The following is an 8,464-nucleotide window of genomic DNA, read 5'->3' as shown; positions in this document are numbered from 1 at the left end:
AATTACTTACCAAGCCACTGTGGCATCCCTCACATTTGGTTTTCATCCCATCTTACCACAGGTCATTCACAGAACAATTCACCACACAGCGGATATTTGCCAAAAATATGACAGCCCTTACAAGCAGCGCCACCAAAGACCCAATGTGTACCCTGACAAACACAACAGTGTAAGGTTGCTCTCCCCCTGAGTCCTGACATTTGCCTTGGATATGGTTGATAGGGGGAAACTTGAGCATTCCATTATAGACAGGGATGGAGGTCATTCTGAATGGGGTGATATCAAGGCAGGGCTCCTTCCATTCCTAGGATCAGCAATGGAGTCATGTCACCAGAGTATGCCAGCCTAGTCCAAGGTAACGACCCACGTTAAAGCAGTTTTTTTTCTGTCTGGAGAAATGCCCAGCACTGTAGGGAGAAGAACAATGTCTGTCTCTGCTTTGCTAGTTTAAATGCCACCAACTTCTGTCCGATACCTTACTCTCAATCTTTCTCTGCTACTGTACCCATCTCACATTAAGACATATGATCCACCATTCCCATTATTGGCTGCAACATCTTCCCTCACTTGCTGTCACCCATCCCAACTCCTGGCACTATTAATCCCACAGGCCCTCTATGCTGCCTATTCACTTGCTCGGCCCACCTCCCAGCTGCACAAACAGTAATAAAGTAAGAATGAGTTTATTAGCTACTAACTCATGAGAAAAGTTAATAAAACACAGCGTGTATACTCAGAGATTATAAATGGGTGGTGAGTCCAAAGGTACATGTTAGAAAAAAAAATGAATTGGCTTGTCTGAGATGAATAGTTAGTGAAACATTGCAGCCATTACGATGTTTATCTTGCCTCAGTGACTTTGAGAGTTGAGTAGTTGTCTAAAGATTCTTGGGTCTGCAGTTGGCTGAACAGAGTTTGTTCAGGTTTTGCCACCAGTAGCTTTACTAATAATTTCTTTTCAGGAATCGAAGACACAGATTTGAGTCTTATCACCTGCACATCCACAGATTGCTAGTGGAAGTTCTCCACTGTGGTCCTTCATAGCACACTTTGGCAAGTGGAAAATGAATCCCAAGCTAACACATCTGGACACCAGCACTTTACTACACTGAGACAAGTCATTACAGCTGATTTTCGACCCCTTTTCTTGTGTATTCCTAGAAAATAAAACACAAGTATGTTTTTCACTGAGAACTACCTTTCATTCAAATGCTATCATTTCTGCAATCTACACAAACTCTACAGGACATGGTTTTATGCTAAATTAAGGTAACGAGCCCCTCATTATCTCTGTAGACATACAAGCTAACAATTCAGTTTTAAAATGTAATTTCTCCCTTTGAATTATTATTTGTAAATGATCCCTTGACACTCTTCAGGTGTGGCATTTAATGTTTCCACTTGACACTCAGCATAATCCACACAAGGATTCTTCAGACAGGCATTGAATTTATAATTCTCAGCAATCTTTTGGCTGGTATATCTTTTCCTCTTTAAAAAAAAACATATGTTGTTCAATATATCCATTAGTAGTTAGGGATTATGATTCATTGTCATGATAATACATACTTATTCTGCATGGGATTAAATAAGACTAGTGAAGATATCGAAGATATCTGTGTGATTTGTCAAAATTTGCAATATAAGCATCAAGCTAATTTTCTCCTAAACAATTTGCTGAACTCTAGAAAGGTTATGGCACAGAAAGAGTCCATTAAGCCCTTTGTGTCTGTGTAAATGGAAGCTGTGATAATGTCATAATTCATCAAATACAATGTGGTAACATAATAAACATGACCTGGGCAATTAACCAATGACTGTAACCCCAAGTTATGTTAGTGTCTTGAAATGTATTCCCATTTTGTTATTTGTATATAACGAAATATAATAAATTTGTTTCTGTTGGAAGTTGTTTCACTGTTATGTGTTTGCATTATATGACAAACAGTAATAGAATAGCAATAATATTTACTTTACTGTTTCAGGTGCATTTCAAAATATGACACAAGATAATAAACAGGAATGTCAAAGGGCAGGATGCCCAGGTCACTCTGAAACAGTTAAAAGGGCAGGTGGAGGAAAAAGACAAATATTCATTTTCCAGATAGGTAGTGTAACAATTTTGTTATTAAGTCCCAAGAACATTTCAGCTGGTTCAAGTGGTTGGGAATCTCTTTTGCATTCATTAGTGACCACGAGTATTCATTGTGACCCGTACTTAATAGAAATACATTCATAGGTGCACTCTTGTCTGCCAAAAATGGTAAGTACATAGAACATAGAACATTACAGCACAGTACAGGCCCTTTGGCCCTCGATGTTGTGCCAACCTGTCATACTGATCTCAAGCCCATCTAACCTACACTATTCCATGTACATCCATATGCTTGTCCAATGACGACTTAAATGTACCGAAAGTTGGCGAATCTACTACCGTTGCAGGCAAAGCGTTCCATTCCCTTACTACTCTCTGAGTAAAGAAACTACCTCTGACATCTGTCCTATATCTTTCACCCCTCAATTTAAAGCTATGCCCCTCGTGCTTGCTGTCACCATCCTAGGAAAAAGGCTCTCCCTATCCACCCTATGTAACCCTCTGATTATTTTATATGTTTCAATTAAGTCACCTCTCAACCTTCTTCTCTCCAATGAAAACAGCCTCAAGTCCCTCAGCCTTTCCTCATAAGACCTTCCCTCCATACCAGGCAACATCCTAGTAGATCTCCTCTGCACCCTTTCCAAAGCTTCCACATCCTTCTTGTAATGCGGTGACCAGAACTGCACACAATACTCCAAGTGTGGCCACACCAGAGTTTTGCACAGCTTCACCATAACCTCTTGGTTCCGGAACTCGATCCCTCTATTAATAAAAGCTAAAACACTGTATGCCTTCTTAACAGCCCTGTCAACCTGGGTGGCAAATTTCAAGGATCTGTGTACATGGACACCGAGATCTCTCTGCTCATCTACACTACTAAGCATCTTACCATTAGCCCTGTACTTTGCCTTCCGGTTACTCCTACCAAAGTGCATCACCTCACACTTGTCTGCATTAAACTCCATTTGCCACCTCTCAGCCCAGCTCTGCAGCTTATCTATGTCTCTCTGCAACCTACAGCATCCTTCGTCACTATCCACAACTCCACCGACCTTAGTGTCGTGTGCAAATTTACTATCCCATCCTTCTACGCCCTCATCCAGGTCATTCATAAAAATGACAAGCAGCAGTGGACCCAACACCGACCCTTGCGGTACACCACTAGTAACTGGTCTCCAGGGTGAACATTTCCCATCAACTACCACCCTCTGTCTTCTTTCAGCAAGCCAATTTCTGATCCAAACTGCTATGTCTCCCACAATTCCATTCCTCCGCATTTTGTACAATAGCCTACTGTGGGGAACCTTATCGAATGCCTTGCTGAAATCCATATACACCACATCAACCGGTTTACTCTCATCTACCTGTTTGGTCACCTTCTCAAAGAACTCAATAAGGTTTGTGAGGCACGACCTTCCCTTCACAAAACCGTGCTGACCATCCCTAATCAATTTATTCTTTTCTAGATGATTATAAATCCTATCCCTTATAACCTTTTCCAAAACTTTACCAACAACTGAGGTAAGGCTCACTGGTCTATAATTACCAGGGTTGTCTCTACTCCCCTTATTGAACAGGGGAACCACATTTGCTATCCTCCAGTCATCTGGCACTATTCCTGTAGACAATGACGAGTTAAAGGTCAATGCCAAAGGCTCGGCAATCTCCTCCCTGGCTTCCCAGAGGATCCGAGGATAAATCCCATCCGGCCCAGGGGACTTATCCATCTTAACACTCTGTAGGATTTCTAATACCTCTTCCTTGTGAACCTCAATCCCACCTAGTCTAGTAGCCTGTATCTCAGTATTAGAGTGGATACTGTTGAAAAATATTCATTTAGCGCTTCCCCTATCTCATCTGACTCCACACACAACTTACCACTACTATCTTTGACTGGGCCTAATCTTACTTTCGTCATTCTTTTATTCATTAAATACCTATAGAAAGCCTTAGGGTTTACCGTGATCCTATCCACCAACAACTTCTCATGTCTCCTCCTGGCTCTTCTGAGCTCTCTCTTTAGGTCTTTCCTGGCTAACTCGTAGCCCTCAAGTGCCCTAACTGAGCCTTCACATCTCATCCTAACATAAGCCTTCTTCTTCCTCTTGACCAGAGATTCCACCTCCTTCATAAACCACGGCTCCCGCACTCTACAGCTTCCTCCCTGCCTGACAGGTGCATACTTAACTAGTACACACAGGAGCTTTTCCTTGAATAAGCTCCACATTTCTAATGTGCCCATCCCCTGCAGTTTCCTTCCCCATTCTATGCTCCCTAAATCTTGCCTAATCTCATCGTAATTACCTTTCCTCCAGCTATAACTCTTGCCCAGTGGTATACACCTATCCCTTTCCATCACTAAAGTAAACATAACAGAATTGTGATCGCTATCACCAAAGTGCTCACCTACTTCCAAATCTAACACCTGGCCGGGCTCATTACCCAGTACCAAATCTAATGTGTCTTCGCCCCTTGTTGACCTATCTACATACTGTGTCAGGAAGCCCTCCTGCACACTCTGGACAAAAACTGACCCATCTATAGTACTCAAACTATAGTGTTCCCAGTCAATATTCGGAAAGTTGAAGTCCCCCATGACAACTACCCTGTCTCTCTCACTCCTATCGAGAATCATCTTTGCTATCCTTTCCTCTACATCTCTGGAACTATTCAGAAGCCTATAGAAAACTCCCAACAGGGTGACCTCTCCTTTCCTGTTTCTAACCTCAGCCCATACTACCTCAGTTGATGAGTCCCCAAACATCCTTTCTGCAACTGTAATACTGTCCTTGACCAACAATGCCACACCTCCGCCCCTTTTACCATCTTCTCTGTTCTTACTGAAACATCTAAATCCCAGAACCTGCAACAACCATTCCTGCCACTGGTCTATCCATGTCTCTGAAATGGCCACAACATCGAAGTCCCAGGTACTAACCCATGCTGCAAGTTCACCCACCTTATTCCGGACCCTCCTGGCATTGAAGGAGACACACTTCAATCCAGCTTCTTTCTTGCCGGTGCCATCTTGCTTCCCTGAAACTTTATTTCGGACCACCCTACTCTCAACCTTTTCTATAGTCGAACTACAATTTTGGTTCCCATCCCCCTGCTGAATTAGTTTAAACCCACCCGAATAGCCTTAGCAAATTTCCCCCCCAGGAGATCGGTACCCCTCTGGTTCAGGTGAAGACCATCTTGCTTGTAGAGGTCCCACCTACCCCAGAAAGAGCCCAATTATCCAAGAATCCAAAACCCTCCCTCCTGCACCATCCCTGTGGCCACGTGTTCGACTCTTCTCTCTCCCTATTCCTCGCCTCACTAGCACGTGGCATGGGCAACAAACCAGAGACAACAACTCTCTTCGTCCTAGCTCTCAGCTTCCATCCGAGCTCCCTGAATTTCTGCCTTAAATCTCCATCTCTCTTCCTACCTATGTCATTGGTGCCAATGTGGACCACGACTTGGGGCTGCTCCCCCTCCCCCTTAAGGATCCCAAAAACACGATCAGAGACTCCACGCACCCTGGCACCTGGGAGGCAACACACCAACCGTGAGTCTCTCTCGTCCCCACAGAACCTCCTATCTGTCCCCCTAACAATGGAGTCTCCAATGACTACTGCTCTGCTCCTCTTCCCCCTTCCCTTCTGAGCAGCAGGGACAGACTCTGTGCCAGAGACCTGTGCCCCACTGCTTTCCCCTCGTAAGTCATCCCCCCCAACAGTATCCAAAACGGTATACTTATTGTTGAGGGGAATGGCCACAGGGGATCCCTGCACTGCCTGCCAGTTCCCTTTCCGGCCCCTGACAGTAACCCAGCTGCCTTTTTCCTGTACTTGAGGAGTGACTACCTCCCTGTAACTCCTCTCAATAAACCCCTCTGCCTCCCGAATGATCCGAAGTTCATCCAGCTTCAGCTCCAGTTCCCTAACGCGGTTTTCGAGGAGCTGGAGTTGGGTGCACTTCCCGCAGATGTAGTCAGCAGGGACACTAGTGGTGACCCTTACCTCCCACATTCTGCAGGAGGAACATTCAACTGCCCTGACCTCCATTCCCATTATTCTAAATTCCCAAAGACTTAAAAAAAAGAATAAAAAAAAACTTGTTACCTTACCAATCAGACACACAGAACCTTTTTTTTGGTTAGAGGAGGAGGATGGGTGGGAGACACTGCCCGGGTCGTGTTTCGGGTAACGCAACCACACAAATATATTACCTTACTCACTCACCAGTCCTGTGTCCGCTCCTGCTCAGCGTCCCTCCGCCTATTCACGCGGTAAGCTTTTTAACGATCAAAAACAGTGACTCACCGGCTTCCCGACAGGCCCCTGCTCCAAGCTCCCGCTCGCGCTGCTGCTGCAACCAGAAAACCAGTAGATGTGTTCACATATCTGACTCCACATAATAAGATGTGTGCCTGGAGGGGTAGACTTCTTCCTGCAAACCAGAGTAGAAAGGTCTCCAAGATAATGACGAGGGGTCATAGTTTTAAGCTGGTTGGTGGAAAGTATAGAGGGGATGTCAGAGGCAGGTTCTTTACGCAGAGAGTTGTGAGAGCATGGAATGCGTTGCCAACAGCAGTTGTGGAAGCAAGGTCATTGGGGTCATTTAAGAGACTGCTGGACATGTATATGGTCACAGAAATTTGAGGGTGCATACATGAGGATCAATGGTCGGCACAACATTGTTGTCTAAAGGGCCTGTTCTGTGCTGTACTGTTCTATGTTCTATGTTCTATAATGGGAACTGCAGATGCTGGAGAATCCAAGATAGCAAAGTGTGGAGCTGGATGAACATAGCAGGCCAAGGAGCATCTTAGGAGCACAAAAGCTGATGTTTTGGGCCTAGGTCCTTCATCAGAGAGGATGAAGGGTCTAGGCCGGAAACGTCAGCTTTTGTGCTCCTAAGATGCTGCTTGGCCTGCTGTGTTCATCCAGCTCCACACTTTGCTATCTTAGAAAGGTCTCTGTACTGGTTTCTTTCATAGTCACATCGTTACATTGCTTACAGTGAAAATATTGAGGCCTGACTGGGCCAACCAACTCATGAAAAGTCTGTCATTTGTGGTCTTGCTTGTTGCAATGGTGTGACTTTGCCTGAAACAAAATATTTTACCTCAGCTATCGTTGCTTATATTACCTCCCATAACATAAGATATTGGGCATGGATATTGTGGTATTGAAGAATCCAACAGATGTATGTTATAGCTACATATTACCTACCAATGATACATTCACAGGCATACAATTACCTGGGCTATCATTAAACCATTGAGGTACAATAGAGGAACATGCTTGTAGTAGAGTATCATGCTTCAAGTGATTTTGGGGTAAAATGGTGACTGAGTTCTTTACACCAGCAAGTCAAATGCAATGATATAATGATGAATGTTATCAGCCTGTCTCTCAAAGGCATAGTGACTGTGAGAAGATCACACATTGTAGTTAAATGTTTACAATGAAGGTTGACTGGGTCCATTAGCTTGCCCAACCAGACAGCCACAACTAGCTGTTCTGGGCAAGCACAAGGGCTCAACTGAAAAGGCACTCAAAATGAAAAGTTGGCTCAAGGACAGAAGTTCACAGTAAGGGCCTGGCTAGATGGGAATGGAATTCATTGGACATGGTTGCTAGGGGCAATGGAGCGAATGAACTGGGATACAAAAGAAATGTCACCGTGATGGGGCAAGGGGCATCAAGGAAGGGTGGAAGCTACATTGTAATGATGGGGAAGACAATTAGTTGTCTTAAGGAGGGAGAAATAGTAGGCAAACTGAATAAATGGTAGTATAAGGGTAAGTCTGTCCATAGGCTTGGGAGAAGAAGGAATAAAAGGCGATAATGAAGGGGGAGATAGTCACAGGGCAACTTTGAAGAAGGCGTTAGGAAGAATCTCATGAAAAGAGAAGCTGATCTACCGTCATAAATGGGTGACCTCTTATTTTTGATCAGTGACCAAAACTAGAATTTTAGATTCTTCTGCAAGAAAAAACACTCTTTCCACTTCCAACCTGCCAAGCTCTCTCTTCAGCAAGATGCCTCTTATTCTTCCAAACTCCAGTGTTTATAAGCCATGCCTATTCCATCTTTCCTTATAAAACAATCCACCCAGTGCAGGTTTTAGTTTGCTAAACTGAAATTAGAACCTGGAAGAACCTGGTGGAGAGCAGAACTTCCTGGCTCCCATAAAGCTTGCCATTTTATCAGTGCATGAATATGCAATGAGCTGAGAAGAGCATTATTACATGAGAAAACTTACCCTATGAGAGGAAGTACCTCTTGCTTTTAGGCCTGTTTCCTCATTTAGTCTTCAAAGCAAAGATTTTGCATAATGACAGGTGATATATTCCATTAATGTGCATGTTTC

At 44.0% G+C, this 8,464-nt stretch overlaps 1 long non-coding RNA gene across 1 annotated transcript; it reads right to left on the bottom strand.

Annotated features, from left to right (window-relative positions):
- Window positions 1-279: 279 nt before the first annotated feature.
- LOC132209848 (uncharacterized) lies at window positions 280-8,464 on the bottom strand. The gene is made up of 3 exons (XR_009445991.1): window positions 8,357-8,464; window positions 6,409-6,535; window positions 280-1,157 (listed from the first exon to the last, which is right to left on the bottom strand). It is a non-coding gene; the product is annotated as an uncharacterized LOC132209848 (long non-coding RNA).

The sequence above is a fragment of the Stegostoma tigrinum genome, chromosome 7 (genome assembly GCF_030684315.1).
Source record: "Stegostoma tigrinum isolate sSteTig4 chromosome 7, sSteTig4.hap1, whole genome shotgun sequence".
NCBI classification, from domain to species: Eukaryota; Metazoa; Chordata; class Chondrichthyes; order Orectolobiformes; family Stegostomatidae; genus Stegostoma; species Stegostoma tigrinum.
Note: the sequence above shows the minus strand (reverse complement) of the source record. Positions and strands in the feature narration are given on the sequence as shown.